At 40.7% G+C, this 19565-nt stretch overlaps 1 protein-coding gene across 1 annotated transcript in view; it reads right to left on the bottom strand.

Annotated features, from left to right (window-relative positions):
• The window catches only part of LOC135476275 (apoptosis-inducing factor 3-like), a 54010-nt gene extending 34445 nt beyond the window's left edge, over positions 1-19565 (bottom strand). Inside the window, exon 1 of the mRNA XM_064756255.1 lies at positions 19522-19565. The gene's annotated coding sequence lies outside the window, so the exon portion shown is untranslated. The remainder of the gene's footprint in view (positions 1-19521) is intronic.

Raw genomic sequence — 19565 nt, 5'->3', positions numbered from 1 at the left:
CATGTACCTCAGGTACACCTCAGAAACTTTTAGAACTTTTGAACAATTTTTCAATGTGAGGCAATGTACCTCAAATACACCTCAGCATCTTTGAAAAAAATCAACACTTAGAACATGTACCCCAGTACACCTTAGAAACTTTGAGAGTTTTTAAACAGTTTTTCAATGTGAGGCCATGTACCTCAAATACACCTCAGCATCTTTGAAAAAAATTCAACGCTTAGAACATGTACCTCAGGTACACCTCAGAAACTTTGAGAGTTTTTGATTATAATTTAGTGGTCATGTACCTCAGTCACACCTCAGCCACTTTTTTAAAACAAGAGATTCTCTAAGATGGATCAGAAGCTAGAGACCACGTGATCTTCCTAGTAACAACAGCTTGGGAGAAGAAAACGGTTCTCTCAACATTACTGTATAGGAAAATGCCTATTTTTTAATTGCTGTCAGCGAGCGATCTTGTATCTGTTGGATTTGAATAATTGTCAGTCTGCGTATTTCTGCAGAGCTTTCATGACGTTACATTGTGCAACTAGGCCTTACTGGTCACTAGCAACATGGCAAAAAAATGACCTGTTCCTGAATGCTTTAACATTAGGTCACCATTTTATTTTAGACATGAAAGGGTGGTCACGTGACCTTCAACTTTCGACCCATTTTACAGAATCAGGTTAGACATTTTGTACTCAAGAATGTTTCACTTATACGAGGAAACCAGACAGAGAGGCTTGATTCGAAGTTTGAGTACCGAATGGTGTGGCAACACATTTGTTTTCCGGAGCTAAAACTTAAGGCTCTGGATATGGCCCTGGTTTTTGCGTGGTCTATGTCCCTACATGACATGAGAAATCTCCCTGAATTAAGTCCATGAACAGAAACTTGCACTCATATAGGACATAAATGACACATGTACAGAATATATAATGTATTTCCCCTGAAGTTTAGCATGTAAAAATGCATTCAGAAGCACATAAAGGCTTGATACTTTTCACGCCAGTGCTTAATTAACTGGCCACCGTAGTATAAGCGAAATATTCTTGAGCATGGCATAAAACACCAACCAAACAAATGAATAAATAAAAAAATAAAATGGCCCTGTAAAGGAGGTGAATCACTCATAATCAAGCAGAATTTGTCACCTGAAAATGATAAACCTTCTGTGCAAAACAGTATTTAATACAGGTCTAAATGTATATGAATATCATGGTCAACACCAGTCATACACAGGAGCAATTTGGAGAGGCCTTGCATACAGGTAAAGTCTAAAAAAGACTTTACACCCAGAGGCCATTGAACAGACAAAAAAAAATATTCAATCAATAAATGCATCTTATAGGATGTCAAGCAGAAATGAAAATAATACATGTATCATCCTTCTGTATCAAATCTGCTGCAGGTAGCTTTATCATTGGGACAGATGTTAAGTATTCAGAAACGGTCTAGTTCCCGGAGTGGTTACTAATTTGCATGATAATCATGATAATATGCAAATCAAGTTTGGGCTCTCTCCCCAATTATTCGATAAATGCAAAAACCATAACCTACATGTACAAAACCTACAGGATTTTCTTCAGTGCAAAATTTTCTGAGGAAGTCAATTTAAGTGCTACATGTAAATATAGTGTATAGTTATAACAGAACTTACACATGATAATTTAGGCACCTGGAATGGCTAATTCATAATATCAGGACAGTTTTTGGCCAGACCTTACGTCATCTCCTGTTGTCCGAGAATGTGATTACGATGTGATATTTCCACCTTTTTACTGGCTTCAACATCATGTCAATGTTTATAGCTAGTGTGTAGGCAAATGGTAAAGTGCCATAAAAACGGTCTAAACAAGACTACATCTACCGGTCGATCAAGACCCGCGTAAGACCCGATCTTAAGACCTGCGTAAGGATGGTACCAACATTCGAAAATGGGCCGCCCATCATGGTCGTATGATCCGCCCCACCTCAGACCAAAATGTGGTTATGTAAATGTATATATACCGGTACATACATTTACATACATGCACTGATAAATCTACAGGTACATGTACATCAGCCATGCATGCAGTCGGGGTCCAGGTGATCTCATAAAATTTCCAAGATAGGTGTATTAATGCAATGTACATGTAAAGTTGAATTCGCTTTGAGAGCTAGTGGAGATTGTCGTACATGCTGGAGTTTCATCAAATATTAATACAAACATCTACATTTGAACAGTACGAAGATGGACATGTAGGTCACACTTAATTAGGTGCCAGGATCGACGTTCTGGTTGGAACTTCAATCATATAATGATTGATCCATTGCCAACAGGTACATGTATACCTGCATGGTGACATGTACTGGACAGCATATGTTTTCTAGCATTAACAAACTAGTACATGTACATGGTCAAAGAAAAAGACTTAATAAATGTACATATAACCTGGTACATGAACACTGTATTTCACCTAAATACTCAATTTCACCTAAATACTCAATTTCACCTAAATACCCTATTTCATCTAAATACTCAATTTCACCTACATAACCTATTTCACCTCAATACTATATTTCATCTAAATACCCTACTTCACCTAAATACTCTATTTCACCTAAATACCCTAATACTCTATTTCACCTAAATACTCTGTTTCACCTAAATACTGTATTTCAACTAAAGTTTAGCATTTTTCAAGCAACGTGTTTCTTGCCCAACTCTGATTCATCCAGCTTGCTGTCCGAGGTTTTTGATTAACTTCACGTGTTGGTATCATTTTAGTGTATTTTTTACACACTCAATATCAGGTGAAATACAATACCTGCACTAGCCTATGCACATGTGATCAATTAAGTTGTAATTGTTAAATAGAAAGAGATCTAGTGGGGGGAAAAAATGGCATCCAGTTTGCACAGATCTGTATAAAACCTGAATAACTAGTACACACATCAATAAAACATTTTTTATCTTTTCATACATGCTCCCTTAATAACACACTGACATGGAGATGTACTTACCTGAATCTGCCACAAGCCACTACATGCACAATACAGGTATCTAACAGAGAGGAATTCACAGGGCACCCCGATCCTTGTAAACTCAGACAGTCAGCTGACCGCACCAGCTTGTTTTAAACCCTCAAGCCTGTATCACAATCCAACTGCTATGTAGACATACATGCCAACTACATGCCGGTGTTCTTGTCTGAGAGCTTTATATTGAGATGGACAACATTCAAACCTCATCATGTGACATGGCTTAATTATGGGAGCTCTTCCTATCACATGAGTAGAAGACAATTACTACAGCTCTTAAACTTGAAAGAAAACACGTCAAGGACATTTAGATGCTGCTCTTCAATTGTTATTATAGACATGCACATAAATACATGTATTTACCTATTTTGCTAGTTCTTAACGTCATACTACAGCCAAGAAGTCTTCACTTTCATGTTAAAATATGGCAGTGAGTTGTTCAGGTGGAAGAAGCTAGCGCTCCAGACAGCCCAGTGTAAGAAAAACCACTAACCACGCCCACATTACTGATGAACTTTCTCACATGTGAATTACTGACATTTAATGCATTCTGTATTCATTGCATTGTAGTCTTACAAAGAACATACATGTAAGACTGTGTGAGTGAGTGAGTGAGTGAATGAGTGCTTGGGGTTTAACATCGTTTCTTTTTTCAGTCATATGACGACGAAGGAGTCCTTAGGGTGCATGTAATGAGCCTCCTTGTTCCAGGATGGATTTTCCCCTCTCTTTTATCTAGTGCTGCTTCACTGAGAGGACTTACCGAAGGCAAGTAAGCCGCCCCACCCTTGAGCCATTACAATGATACAGGTCAACCAGACTTAATTGGACTTAATGCTAACTGCCAAGTGAGGAAGCTAAACTTCCTCCTTTCATTTAATTCATTACTTTAACTCCTCACAATCTGTATTCCTACACATGTAATTATCAGCATGACCAAAGCAAAAAAATTAGAATAATAATATTGCATGTGGCCCAATAAAATCTTTTAATTGTCATGTACCGTATACATGCACAAAACTCAATTTTTTTACTTCGTTACTTAGAAAGAGCAATTCACAGCTACATGTAACCAAATTCTTGAAACACCTGGTCTGCTCTTTGTAGCCAATGTTACTGTAACAAGAATACACAATTATTCTTTTCTCACATGGTTAGACAATCACACGAACATCATACCTGTATACATGTCCTCATTTTAAAAAGTTAAAAAAAATTTTAAAAATTAAAAAGAAAAATAATCTCTAATTATTCACCAATATCTGTCCTAAACATTAGAAGAAATACTATTAAATGTTACTAAATAAAATAAAAATGGTGGGATAATATTTGTTTATTACTACACGTATAAAAAAGCATGAAAATACACGTATATGCTCCTATATTATTTTCTACAATTAAAACCTGTATGTACATGTATATGGACGGGCAAGCAGAACAAACACTTTAAGTCCTCGTGCGTCTCTGGGGGGACTTTCTCACAACTTTGTAAATCAATTTTTCATACCTTTTCGTGTAAATGACGTCACCTTATGGCACTTTAACATAGACAAGGTCTTTTATGAAAGAAGTTACAGAAAATATGGCTGACAAAGTTTTGTGAAAGCGGCCCCTGCACTGGATGTACATGTATTTGAACATACTTTAAATAGCGTTACTTTTTAGGAAAAATATTAATTGAAATTTTTAACTCAATCAATTAAAGATGTACTTTAATATGCATAGCTACTGAAAGTCATTACGTAAATTAATCCACCACACATTTCCTCAAGATGAACTTTCAAAAAAAGACTTTTATCCAGGTTTTGTCTGCACAGTTCATTTTTAGGATATATATATATATGCTGTAGAGGCTGTTACACAAGTTTCTAAACCTGACTGTATCAGTATTTGTGGTGAAGCCAGTGAACAGAAGGTCACGTCAAACAAGGAAAAAGACTTCATTAGGAATTATAACAGCCTTTCGAAAGCTACAGGACATGTCACTGTCGTGTAAATTTCGTCATGTGATAGCTGGACGCCCACAATCAAACATGCTAACCTCCTCATTGCACGTTGAAAAATTGAATGAACTTTAAATATTTAAATTTGCATATTGCTTGTCAATTGTTTTTTTTTTATGGATGAATCCGTAAATGACATGAAAACTGCAGCTTTATGAAACATTGGTGACAAGACACTTGAGTCAGACTTCAACAATAATGGGTATTCTAGGTCAATTTTGGAGTTTTAGTTCTCACAATCACAATCCACAGGTCCACAGATACATGTCCATAACGTATTACCTAAAACAAACAGATTCACAAGTGCACGGAGGGGACAATTTTTGTATATCTAGGTTAGCAGTGATCCTTAATCCTTGGATACACCACAGTTCTAATGGAATTTCAATGGTTATTTAATAGCACCTTCAGAGCAGGGTTCATATCTTAACCTGTCAATAAATGCTTACCGATATCTAAACATGTACACCCAATGTCTGAACTTTCTGCTCTTGGCCCAACGGTCATGTCAGCGCTATAAATTTACAACAAGCCAGTGAGGCATCAAATCAGGTCGGCTTGAAATTTGTTTATTTATTTGATTTTAGTTTAACGCCTTACTCAAGAATATTTTGGTTATATGACGACGTCCACTATTATGGTGGGAGAGGGCTCTCGTCCAGGACTAGCCCATTTTCCCGTATTCTGAGAGTTCTGTTAATTTAAGAAAGGTGTTTTGAGGTCTGTTTGCAAAACGGGATGATATTCTACTGGAAAATTGTAAGTTTCAGCACCAAAAATAACATTTTGTGACATTTATAGGCCTCTAAAATGCAGACAAGCAGTAATTTAAATGATGAGAATTAAAAAAAATATCTAATCCTTTACTTTTATTGTCCACTTCAATAAAAACATTTTGAAACCAAAGTATGATTTTTTTTCAACATATATTTTCTAGACAGGGTCACATGCATCATACCAAACCAATGAGCACAAACTCTGCGTGTCTCCTAATTAAACAAATATTAAGTCATAAATGTGAGTTGGTATAACTGTTAGGTTAAATTCCATTTTTAACTCTTTTTTCCTGTGCTACACATGTAATTAAAACTTTACTGTTCTGGAATGTATATTAAGTGAATGACTTCATGATAACACAATCCACATGTCCACAGATACATGTGCATGGCGTATTACCTAAAACAAACAGATTCACAGTGCACAGAGGGGGACAATTTTTGTGTATCTAGGTTTGGCAGTGATCCTTAATCCTTGGATAAACCACAGTTCTAATGGAGTTTCAATGGTTATTTTATAGCACCTCAGTGCAGGGTTCATATCTTAACCTGTCAATAAATGACTACGATATCTAAACATGTATACCCAATGTCTGAACTTTCTGCTCTTGGCCCCAACGGTTATGTCAACGCTATAAATTTACACTGAGCCAGAGAGGCATCAAATCAGGTCAGCTTGAAAATTGTTTATTTATTTGATTTTAGTTTAATGTCGTACTCAAGAATATTTTGGTTATACAACGACGTCCACTATTATGGTGGGAGAGGGCACTCGTCCATGACTAGCCCATTTTCCCATATTCTGAGAGTTCTGTTAATTTAAGAAAGGTGTTTTAAGGTCTGCCTTGCAAAACGGGATGACATTCTACTGGAAAATTGTGTTTCAGCGCCAAAAATAACATTTTGCAACATTTGTAGGCCTCTAAACATGCACTTTCGTGAATAAAATTTTAGGTCATTTTGGCTTGCTTTAATAGACGTATTAATACTACTCTCAAGAATTTTTAATATACATGTACAATGACAGTCAGTTTTATAAGAGAAGCACTCCAAAGTTTCCCACGAAAAACCACCAACCTTTGGCAAGTTAATGAACAGCTTTCCCACATGCAAGGTAAAGTACAGAAATGAACAACCTATTGTTGGAAGAAAAATGGTTTTGAAAGAATGTCAGACTGCACAAACAGGCAAATGAGGGCCATTAAGCAGAGAGAGCAAGGGAATCTACAAATTCCCTAGTGATGTTTCATGTTAAGTACCTGTACATCCCTGTATAGAACAATCTTATATACCTCCTGACTTTGTACGGTTACAGATGAGTCGGGGATAAATGGAATGAGTATGCATTATTAGACCTGCGTAATTTTAACACAGATGTAGTTAATTTAGCCCACCAGGGTCAATGCAAAGACATTTTCATACCAGCCTTTACAGCTTCCCAAGTTACAGCCAATCCACCACCCCCCCTCTCCCACCTCCCAAATTATCCCAGGGAAATTTAGCCCTAATTAGATTACTTGAAGAGGTGCCCGAATTAAAAACCCTCAAATCCACATCAAAGCAAAATACACATGCAGCCCTCCATCTTCAAGCAAATATAGACTCAGACTTAGGAATCAAGTACAAAAAGGGCAATAATCTTCCCTGGAGATCTTAAAATGTTATCAATGTTTACTGTTCAGCCAATGTGAATTTCTTTAATATGATCAATCTTAAAGATAATGGCCACATACAGTATCTATTTGGTATAAAAAAAAAGCACTAACAAATTTCCAACCTAGACAAGACAAAATGCAAGTACACATGTAGCTTGAACCTGGGATTAAGATAGACGTCTATCTTATTAAGTCTCACCTTTGTGTACCATTAAATTAAGCAATGAATTAAAGAGATCAATAAACAGGTTAATATAAATTTTAGTACATTTGTTTGCACTTGGTATGTATAATCTTCGCTTTGGGTTTTACGTCAGATATAACAATTTTCGAGTTATATGATATATTTATTTATTTGCTTAGCATGACAGCACATGTATGAGTGCAGAGCCCCAAACATTGCAGCACGTGTATTAGTACAGAGCCCCAAACATTGCAGCACATGTATTAGAGCAGAGCCCCAAACATTGCAGCACATGTATTAGTGCAGAGCCACAAGAATGGCAGCACATGTATTAGTACAGAGCCACAAGCATGGCAGCACATGTATGAGTGCAGAGCCACAAGAATGGCAGCACATGTATTAGTGCAGAGCCACAAGCATGGCAGCACATGTATTAGTACAGAGCCCCAAGCATGGCAGCACATGTATTCGTACAGAGCCCCAAGCATGGCAGCACATGTATTAGTACAGAGCCCCAAGCATGGCAGCACATGTATTAGTACAGAGCCCCAAGCATGGCAGCACATGTATTAGTACAGAGCCCCAAGCATGGCAGCACATGTATTAGTGCAGAGCCACAAACATTGCAGCACATGTATTAGTGCAGAGCCACAAGAATGGCAGCACATGTATTAGTGCAGAGCCCCAAACATTACAGCACATGTATTAGTGCAGAGCCACAAGAATGGCAGCACATGTATTAGTGCAGAGCCACAAGCACCGCAGCATCAAGTACTATTTTTAAAGTTTTTAAAATATACTATTAAACCAGAGTCCCAAGCATGGCAGCACATGTATTAGTGCAGAGCCCCAAGCATGGCAGCATTTTATCTGGTAGTTTATCAACACTGTATATTTATGAGAAATATACATGCTCATACATTTAAATGGAATATTTTTCACTTAGAAGTTACCATAGCTTACAAGGATAGAATGCATTTAATTAAAACATATCTTGTACAGAAATTGTACAAAGAAATGGAAATCTTCATGGGGAGACATTATATTAAAAAAAAGTTTCACATGTAAATTATGTGTTTGAAATTAAATTAACTAAATTTGGAGCCTATAAAAACTGAATTTCTTGTATGTTTTGAGCACATTATTACACTCATGCACATGTTGTGTTTTCATACATTTACAAGTATAGTATATACATATAGTACATACAAATGTCTTCAGTCCTGGAACACTACAATTTTTTTTGTGACTAAAGATCATACAGGGAGAGAATGACACATGCTGCATATGTTAATCTGTTTATACATGTGGTTGCATGAGGCAGCACAATTTCACTCATTACATGAGAACTGGGTTAAGGCCATCTTCTGCTAATTTTGTGTTTCTGGTCTCACAAACCTGTACGTCACAAGTTTGCAATATGTGGCAAACACAACACAAGGGCATTGTATTCAGACATCATTCTGTTTGTATTGTACCAATATACTCTTGATTCTACAAATTCCCTGCCCAACGTCAGCTTTGAAATCATGCCCACATCCTGTGTGCACATGTACTTAGCCACTGATACTCAAAAGTGAGTCTCCTCCCGGGGCTTTAATTTATTTATTTGATTGGTGTTTTACGCAGTATTCAAGAATATTTCACTTATACAACTGGGGATAGCATAACAGTGAGAGGAAACCGGGCAGAGCCTGGGGGAAACTCACGACCATCCACAGGTTGCTGGCAGACCTTCCCACATACAGGCCTGGGTCTTTAACAAATTTATGTCTATACTCATACATATATTCACTTAACCATGTGAACTTTATATTGTGTCTGCTAGTAACATTAAAGTAAGCACGCATACATGTAGTTCGTACATAAACTGAACTATCGTATATTATTAGCCTACATGCACATGTACAAGTAAGCTAAGTGAAATCAAAGATTTAATAACCCTTTAAAGATCCTTTATAGCAGAGTACATGAATCTATGAGTTGCATGTACATGCCAATGAAGCCTGTACTGTGTTAAACCGCTACATGTTACGTGCATGTAGTACACGTGTATAGTTTTTCTGTACAATTCTGCACTTGTGATATTTAAACCGAGGCATACATGAATAAAAAGCTATGGAAAGGCTGATCTTTCGAACTTATATACTGTAAATCCTCAACCTTTTCAACCATTAACACCCTTATAGCACTTGAATTTATGCATACATTTATTATGAAATTTATGCTGAAAAAAAAAAAAAAATGAAATTCGTGCCATTAAGATGCAAGCTTCAAAACACTGTGGAAATTATTTCTGTAACACCTCACAGTTCTCTCAGAATGATTCAAAATACTGGGTGCAGGGGCAGTTGAAAAGGTTGAAGAATTAGGGTTTGTGTAAATTGACCTGTCACCTTCATGTGTCAGTCTTACATGTGTATATAAACATTACAGATAATCCCAAAATCCAGGCTACTACAAACCCACTGCCGGAGTATAATATTGTACACAAAAAATACCACACGAATACCACAAGTTATTTAATTGTACACAACTGTAAACACTGCTCAATTGATTAATTAAGCCTACCTGTTGTGGCCACGCAGGTGTACAGTGCACAGTTGTGGGTGTCTTTTCCCTGTCAACCCTTAGCACAGGACTAACGACACAAGGGTCATCTCACACGTGTTATAGTGTGTATACGAGGACTAAACACAGATAATACCGGTATTTGTATCTGTACTTAGCATGTGTAAACCTTTTCTCAGGACGTGACCTACAAATCCTTGTACAAATACTTACTATATACATACAATACACTACTATGACTTTTTGCACTCTACATGTAACTCTTCAACCTTTTGAAATGTTCTGATAGAATTTTGGGGTGTAGAGAAGTAATACGCACAGTTTTATGAAGCTAGCATCATTTACTAATAGTGACACAAACCGATCATTTTCGTACTAACTGTAACCATAAATTTTAGAGGTCATAAAGGTAGAAGATTTCTACGTATAGCACATACATGTAGATGTATGGCCGTGTAATTAGTAACCTAAAGGTTGTGCAATAGCTTAATTATTTTACTAAAAATTCAATTTACTACAGTCATAAGAAGTGCAAGTTCAATTCCAGCATTAATTGTTTGTTCTAGGGTCTTAGTGATGACATCTTTAGGCAGTCAACAGCACTAATGGGTTTGTTTCTGCAGTGTTGTCTCCAGTCTGTTTCTACACATTTTTCAAAAGGCCACTTGTCCTCTGAAATATTCCACTGAAAAAAGTGCTTTATCGGCTGAAAAGGCTGAAGATTTACATTTGGTTTATTTTATTAAAAATTAAAAATGAATTAACTGTATATATATGGTCGAAGGATTTACTGACACTGGGATTTGAAAAAAAATCTTTAAAATGAATATGCTTAAATATAATCAAGAACTCGAAGCAGTGGAAAGCTACACCTGATAATACACACCAGCATGCCTGGCCCATTTTATAAGTTCTCCTCTGCAATGTCTGTCCCAAAGACACCCACATTCACAGGCCCACAGCCTGGTCAATGCTCGTCCAGGGGGACTTGTTTGATCACCACACCAGTGCAATGCTTGAAGGGTTTACTCCATGGATCACACAGGGATTTGAACTCTGAACCCCACAGCTGGGGTCATTACAGCAACCAATCAAAACTAAGTTAAAGTTCAATTCTCATTACAATGACAACATGTAGGCAGGGCCACTACATGAAGTACATGTACACGTATATGTACATAGCACTGGATAGCTACACGCACTTCCTTTTAAGTTGCTTGTATGCCACCTTAAGCACATTGTATATGGGCATGAATAAAGCTGGTTGCATGGTCCAGCCATCATATTAAAACCCATGTGAAAAAAGCATACAATGTACTTTTTTTCCAAACTGAACAAAATGCACATGTATTCAGTGTTTATACTCTGTTTATGTGTTTATAGTTTTACGGACCAAAGAAGGAGAAAGGTCATATATATATATATATATATATATATATATATATATATATATATATATATATATACACACACACACACATACGTGTGCTGAGTAAAACTTCCAGGCCGGCACCATGCAATTCTATAAAAGACCCCATCATTACATGTAGTATTGAGCATGTCAAATGTGTACGGGTATACAAAATGAAATTTACATGAAATCACCAACCAATTACAGCCATTAAATTGGTTAATGTTGACATGTTTAAGGGCACACACGTGAATGCAACACTTTTAAAATCACATCATCTTAGCAGGCCCTCACAATATTTATACACATATCCAGTAAGCTTATGATTCAAATGTTATATACGCAGAAAGTACATCATGGTTCCATGTGGAAGATTCAAATGAGTGTCATGTAAATGTAGTTGCACACGAAGGATATTGGCTTACATAACTGCCTGACCTCTGTTTACATCCTTGGATGCTCAGTCCCCAGCCTTTGCAGTATTTTTGATAAAAATATCCAGTACAATAAATTCAAATTTTACACATGCATGCATGTATACAGACAATGCATCTTGGTTCCATGCAGTATATATCAGCATCAATGCATTGTACATGAAGGATATTGGCTTACAGAACTGCTTGACCTCTTCCTACATTCTTGGATGCTTGGCCCCTAGCCTTTGCAGTATTTTTTTTATAAAAATATCCATTAGATTAGATTCAAATGTTATTGATTCAAATGTATACAATAAGTGCATCTTGGCTCCATGGCAACAACGTAATAGATCAGCTTTAAATTGTGCACAAATGGCAGTATATACTTATACATGAAGGATGTCTGTGTCACAGCCTTAAATGTCATATTTATGATAAACTCATCCAGTAGGCTTGAATCAAATTTTACACATACACAGATAAAGGTTTAAGTACATCTTGGTTCCATGGAAATGACCTCACAGATCAGCTTTGTGTATATATCGGAATATAGTTGTACATGAAGGATATTGGCTTACCCCCACCTGGCCCCTTCCTACCCCCCTTGGATGCTCGTCCCCCCATAGTGACGCTACACACGGTTCTCACGGCAGCAGGTGTACAGCTCACAGGTGCGACGATCCGACTAATGAATCTAAAGGTCACAAACCCCAACATTCAGGTCTCCAGGTAAGGCTGACGTGACAGGGAGGAGCAAAGACAGAATAGTCCCTGGAGAACTGTCAACCACACAGGTCAACCAGCCCTAGCAAATTCACTGCCACATCTGAGCGGAGTGAAAAAAAAAAAAAACAGCATCAAAAACAAAGGAGGTTTGTATGTATACAAGTGCAGGTCAGAGTGAACGCATGACTTGCAGTTCTGAACATTTCACTATTAATGTTCAGTCATCCATTTCACAGAAAGAACTGAGCAGTGTGTGTTAAAATGTGAAACTGAACTGGGAAATGAACGTCTTGCCTTCAGTGTGAATTTCAGTGCGGGCAATGTGCTTAATAAAACAATGACCTCATATACATATATCAAAGAGCATGTAGCGTACACATAAAGGCAACTGAATTTTAATGGGAAGCTGACTGTCTTGACTATACTATTATGTAGAAGTAGAAATAATCCCCTGTAGTGTATATATACACATATACATAACTTGGCTTTAATACACAAGCTACTTGTATGTAAGCCTAAACATACACAATCTACATCATTGTGTTCTACACAGGAAGGGTGTTTGTGTGTGGGGGGTGGGGAGTGGGGCAAGGGGGTTCTGAAGATATTTTCAATTAATCCTAAATGCTCAGGAAACCTCCAGAAATCTGTTCAGATCTTAATGAACGCTTGATCGGAGCTGGTATCACTGCAACCCTGCAGGAACTGGCTGGGGCTGATATCTGCAGATGTACAATGTATAATATGTACATGTATATACAGGCTCACATTTAGCTTTGAGATCAGTTGACCACGCTTCGACCTAAACCATGGGAATAAATCTTGCATAATGCCTGCACTGTCAAAGCTGTATGTAATGCGAACAGGTATCCTATGAGTTATTCTGAATTCATATTATATATATCGCCCTCAGAATGCGGGGACTTGGCAATTAACAAAACTGCAAACCAAAGCTTCCACCCAGAAAGGCTAAGAACATTTTCGATGACTGTGACAAGGTCTTCACTTTACAAAGAACTGGGTGATCTGAAGACAGAATTGCTACAGAACCAAAAAAAAAATACCCTGCTTCTGTAGCGTATAGCTTTGACCAGTTGAGGATACACTAAAGAGTATGTGTCTGAACCATTCAGATCTGGGCTGGCTGAACCATATACATATCTAGTCTGTGTCGCAAACATAGGGGCCCACCAGTAGGTTGTGTCTGAACCTTTTGGACATGGGCCGTCTGAACCATATACAGACCTAGTCTGTGTGGCAAACATAGGGGCCCACCTGTAGGTTGTGTCTGAACCTTTTGGACATGGGCCGTCTGAACCATATACAGACCTAGACTGCGTAGCAAACATAGGGGCCCAACCTTTTTCGACATGGGTTGTCTGAACCATATACAGACCTAGTCTGTGTTGCAAACATAGTGGCCTGTATGTAGGTTGTGTCTGAACCTTTTCAACCTGGGCTGGCTGAACCGTACACAGACCTAGTCTGTGTTCCCAACAAAGAGGCCTACTTGTAGGTTGTGTCTCAATGTTCTGCGCTTGGGCCTCATGTATAAACCAATGTATGAACACAATGGCAAAATGACAGGTCCTCTGCAATGGTCACATAGGGTTTACTTTTCTTTTGTTTTTGGGATGATGTTGTAAATGACAGCAAACAAGTATGTGTCTTCAAAAATATGACTCACACATAACTCAGAAGTTCACAACAAAGCCTTATTACCTGAACAATATACCAAGTGAATCCGAATCCTATGGCATTAATCAGAAAAGTGAAAAAAACAAAACAAAACAAATGAACAATATATTTTGTGGTAGCTGCTCAGTACCTTATATTGCAACTGTGTTGTACCAACATAAACTGTTCACATTTTCAATTACAGTACATACTAGTCATCAAATCTGCCCATGTACATGTAGTTATACACAGTAGCTGCATGATACAGTACTGCAGCTGCACAATACTGTGTCAGCCCCGAAGTTCCGGGCACAGCACAGTTACCTCGTCATACCGTCCTTCAGCTCCTCAATACTGCGCAGCTGTCAGCTACAGAGAACCGGGCACAGCACAGTTACCTCGTCATACCGTCCTTCAGCTGCTCAATACTGCGCAGCTGTCAGCTACAAAGAACCGGGCACAGCACAGTTACCTCGTCATACCGTCCTTCAGCTGCTCAGTACTGTGCAGTTGTCAGCCACAGAGTTCCGGGCACAGCACAGTTACCTCGTCATACCATCCTTCAGCTGCTCAATATTGTGCAGCTGTCAGCTACAGAGAACCGGGTACAGCACAGTTACCTCATCATACCGTCCTTCAGCTGCTCAATACTGCGCAGCTCTCAGCTACAGAGAACCGGGTACAGCACAGTTACCTCGTCATACCGTCCTTCAGCTGCTCAATATTGCGCAGCTGTCAGCTACAGAGAACCGGGTACAGCACAGTTACCTCGTCATACCGTCCTTCAGCTGCTCAATACTGCGCAGCTGTCAGCTACAGAGAACCGGGCACAGCACAGTTACCTCGTCATACGGTCATTTAGCTGCTCAACACTGCGCAGCTGTCAGCTACAGAGAACCAGGTACAGCACAGTTACCTCGTCATACCATCCTTCAGCTGCTCAATACTGCGCAGCTGTCAGCTACAGAGTACCGGGCACAGCACAGTTACCTTGTCATACCGTCCTTCAGCTGCTCAATACTGCGCAGCTGTCAGCTACAGAGTACCGGGCACAGCACAGTTACCTCGTCATACCGTCCTTCAGCTGCTCAATACTGCGCAGCTGTCAGATACAGAGAACCGGGCACAGCACAGTTACCTCGTCATACCGTCCTTCAGCTGCTCAATACTGCGCAGCTGTCAGCTACAGAGAACCGGGCAAAGCACAGTTACCTCGTCATACCGTCCTTCAGCTGCTCCATACTGCGCAGCTGTCAGAAACAGAGTACTGGACACAGCACAGTTACCTTGTCATACCGTCCTTCAGCTGCTCAATATTGCGCAGCTGTCAGCTACAAAGAACCGGGCACAGCACAGTTACCTCGTCATACCGTCCTTCAGCTGCTCAATACAGTACAGCTGTCAGCTACAGAGAAGCGGGCACAGCACAGTTACCTCGTCATAATGTACTACAGCTGCTCAATACTGCGCAGCTGTCAGATACAGAGAACCGGGCACAGCACAGTTACCTCGTCATACCGTACTGCAGCTGCTCAGTACTGTGCAGTTGTCAGCCACAGAGTACTGGGTACAGCACAGTTACCTCGTCATACCATCCTTCAGCTGCTCAATACTGCGCAGCTGTCAGCTACAGAGAAGCGGGCACAGCACAGTTACCTCGTCATAATGTACTACAGCTGCTCAATACTGCGCAGCTGTCAGATACAGAGAACCGGGCACAGCACAGTTACCTCGTCATACCGTACTGCAGCTGCTCAGTACTGTGCAGTTGTCAGTCACAGAGTACCAGGCACAGCACAGTTACCTCGTCATAATGTATTATGGCTGCTCAGTACTGTGCAGTTGTCAGCCACAGAGTACCAGGCACAGCACAGTTGCGTCGTCATACCGTGCTGCAGCTGCTCAATACTGTGCAGTTGTTAGTCACAGAGTACCGGGTACAGCACAGTTACCTCGTCATACCGTGCTGCAGCTCATCAGGACTGTCTAGCTGTCAGCCACAGGGTACCGGGCTAAGCACAGTTACCTCGTCATAATGTGCTGCAGCCGCTCATTACCGTCCAGTTGTCAGCCACAGAGTACCGGGTACAGCACAGTTACCTCATCACACTGTGCTACAGATGCTTTGTACTGTGCAGTTGTCAGCCACAGAGTACAGGGTACAGCACAGTTACCTCGTCATGATGTGCTGTACACAGAGTACAGGGTACAGCACAGTTACCTCGTCATGATGTGCTACAGCTGCTCAATACTGTGCAGTTGTCAGCCACAGAGTACAGGGTACAGCACAGTTACCTCGTCATGATGTGCTACAGCTGCTCAATACTGTGCAGTTTTCAGCCACAGAGTACCCATCACAGGACAGTTAACTCGTCATACCGTACTGCAGCAGCTCAGTACTGTGCAGTTGTCAGCCACAGAGTACGGGTACAGCACAGTTACCTCATCATACTGTGCTACAGCTGCTAAGTACTGTGCACTTGTCAGCCACAGAGTACCGGGTACAGCACAGCACCCTCGTCATAATGTGCTACAGCTGCTCAGTACTGTGCAGTTGTCAGCCACAGAGTACCCGTCACAGGACAGTTAACTCGTCATACCATACTACAGCAGCTCAGTACTATGCAGTTGTCAGCCACAGAGTACCGGATACATCACAGTTACCTCGTTATACTGTGCTACAGCTGCCCAATACTGTGCAGTTAGAAGCCACAAAGTCCCGGGTACAGCACAGCAACCTCATCATAATGTGCTACAGCTGTTCAATACTGTGCAGTTTTCAGCCACAGAGTGCCTGGTACAGCACAGTTACCTCATCATACCGTGTTACAGCTGCTCAGTACTGTGCAGTTGTCAGCCACAGAATACCGGGTACAGCACAGCTATCTCGTCATACCATGCTGCAGCTGCCCAGTACTGTGCAGTTTTTAGTCACAGAGTACCGGGTACAGCACAGTTAGCTCATCGTAACTTACTCCAGCTGCTCAGTACTGTGGAGTTGTCAGCCACAGAGTACTCGGTACAGCACAGTTACCTTGTCATAATGTGCTACACCTGCTCAGTACTGTGCAGCTGTCAGCCACAGAGTACCGGGTACAGCACAGTTACCTTGCCATACTGTGCTACAGAGGCACAGTACTGTGCAGTTGTCAGCCACAGAGTACCGGGTAGACGACAGTTACCTCGTCATACCTTTCTGCATTTGCTCAATACTGTGCACTTCTCAGCCACAGAGTACTGGGTACAGCACAGTTACCTCGTCATACTTTGCTACAGCTGCCCAGGGCTTGTAAACACAGAATACCGGGCACCGCGCAGTTCACTGGTCATACCGTACTGCAGCTGCTGAGTACTTTGCAGTTGTCAGCCACAGAGTACCGGGCACAGCACAGTTGACTCGTCATAACATACTGCAGCTGTTCAGTACTGTGCAGGTGTCAGCCATAGGGTACGGGGCACAGCACAGTTACCGAGTACAGCACAGTTACCTCGTCATACCGTACTGCAGCTGCTCAGTACTGTGGCGTTGTCAGCCACAGAGTACCGAAAACAGCACATTTACCTCGTCATACAGTGCTGCAGCTGCCCAGTACTGTGCAGGTGTCAGTCACAGAGTACTGAGTACAGCACGGTTACCTCGTCATACCATGCTGCAGCTGATCAGGACTGTCCAGCTGTCGGCCACAGAGTACCGAGCACACCACAGTTACCTCATCATATTGTGCTGCAGCTGCACAGTACTGTGCAGTTGTCAGCCACAGAGTACCGAAAACAGCACAGTTACCTCGTCATACCGTACTGCAGCTGCTCAGTACTGTGCAGTTGTCAGCCTCAGAGTACCGGGTAGACGACAGTTACCTCGTCATACCTTTCTGCATCTGCTCAATACTGTCCAGTTGTCAGCCACAGAGTACCGGGTACAGCACAGTTACCTCGTCATACCGTGCTGCAGCTGCTCAATACTGTGCAGCTGTCAGCTACAGAGTACCGGGCACAGCACAGTTACCTCGTGAAAATGTGCTACAGCTGCTCAGTACTGTGCAGTTGTCAGCCACAGAGTACCAAAAACAGCACAGTTATCTCATCATACCGTACTGCAGCTGCTTAGTACTGTGCAGTTGTCAGCCACAGGGTACTGGGCACAGTACAGTTGCTTCGTCATACCGTGCTGCAGCTGCTCAGTACTGTGCAGTTGTTAGTCACAGAGTACCGGGTACAGCACAGTTACCTTGTTATACCGTGCTGCAGCTGCTCAGGACTGTCCAGTTGTCAGCTACAGAGTACCGGGTACAGCACAGTTACCTCGTCATATTGTGATACAGAGGCTCAGTACTGTGCAGTTGTCAGCCACAGAGTACCGGGTAGACGACAGTTACCTCGTTATACCTTTCTGCATCTGCTCAATACTGTGCAGTTGTCAGCCACAGAGTACCGGGTACAGCACAGTTACCTCGTCATATTGTGCTACAGCTGCCCAGTACTGTGTGGTTGCAAGCTACAGAGTCCAAGATACAGCACAGTCACTTTGTCATACCGTGCTGTTCGTACTGTGCAATACCATGTACTGTGAAGTGTTATGTGGCAAAACTTTGAACCGTACATGTACTGGTACCACTAGTTTTAAAAGTTATAGAGCGTAAATTAATTAACTAATTAATTAAATCACACAGAGGCAAAAACCAGTCTATGGGGGAAAAAATGACTATGAATCCAGGGCTAAACAAATCCATACGCTACCTGCCCAGTTATAGAGTTCACTCTATAGCTCCACCCATAGAATCTACAAACCGGTATAAAACAAAAATACCTGTAGGCCTACCTACAGTAGGGCCTACATTGCACCTACTGAACGGAGGTGATGGAATTTGTATTTAGCTGTTTAAGTATTCTGAATGTTTGCCACTCCTCTCAATCTGCACAAATACGAAACTGGACTGATGCGATGAGTGATGAACTTATGAACAACAACAACGCCATGTATAACCATGGGTGAATGTAAACAAGAAAAAGGCAGTTCAGTTTAGCAAGTGTCAGGCTATGCTAAGGTGATGCCCTGTTTTCTTTCCACTTGAAGCACTCTGTAAGCTACTTACCAGTGGCTTTCAGGTGCTTTTTGCATACACTGAAGTAACAAGGT

Source organism: Liolophura sinensis, chromosome 10, assembly GCF_032854445.1.
Source record: "Liolophura sinensis isolate JHLJ2023 chromosome 10, CUHK_Ljap_v2, whole genome shotgun sequence".
NCBI lineage: Eukaryota > Metazoa > Mollusca > Polyplacophora > Chitonida > Chitonidae > Liolophura > Liolophura sinensis.
The sequence above is the reverse complement of the archived record's forward strand: the minus strand, read 5'-3'. Positions and strand labels throughout refer to the sequence as shown.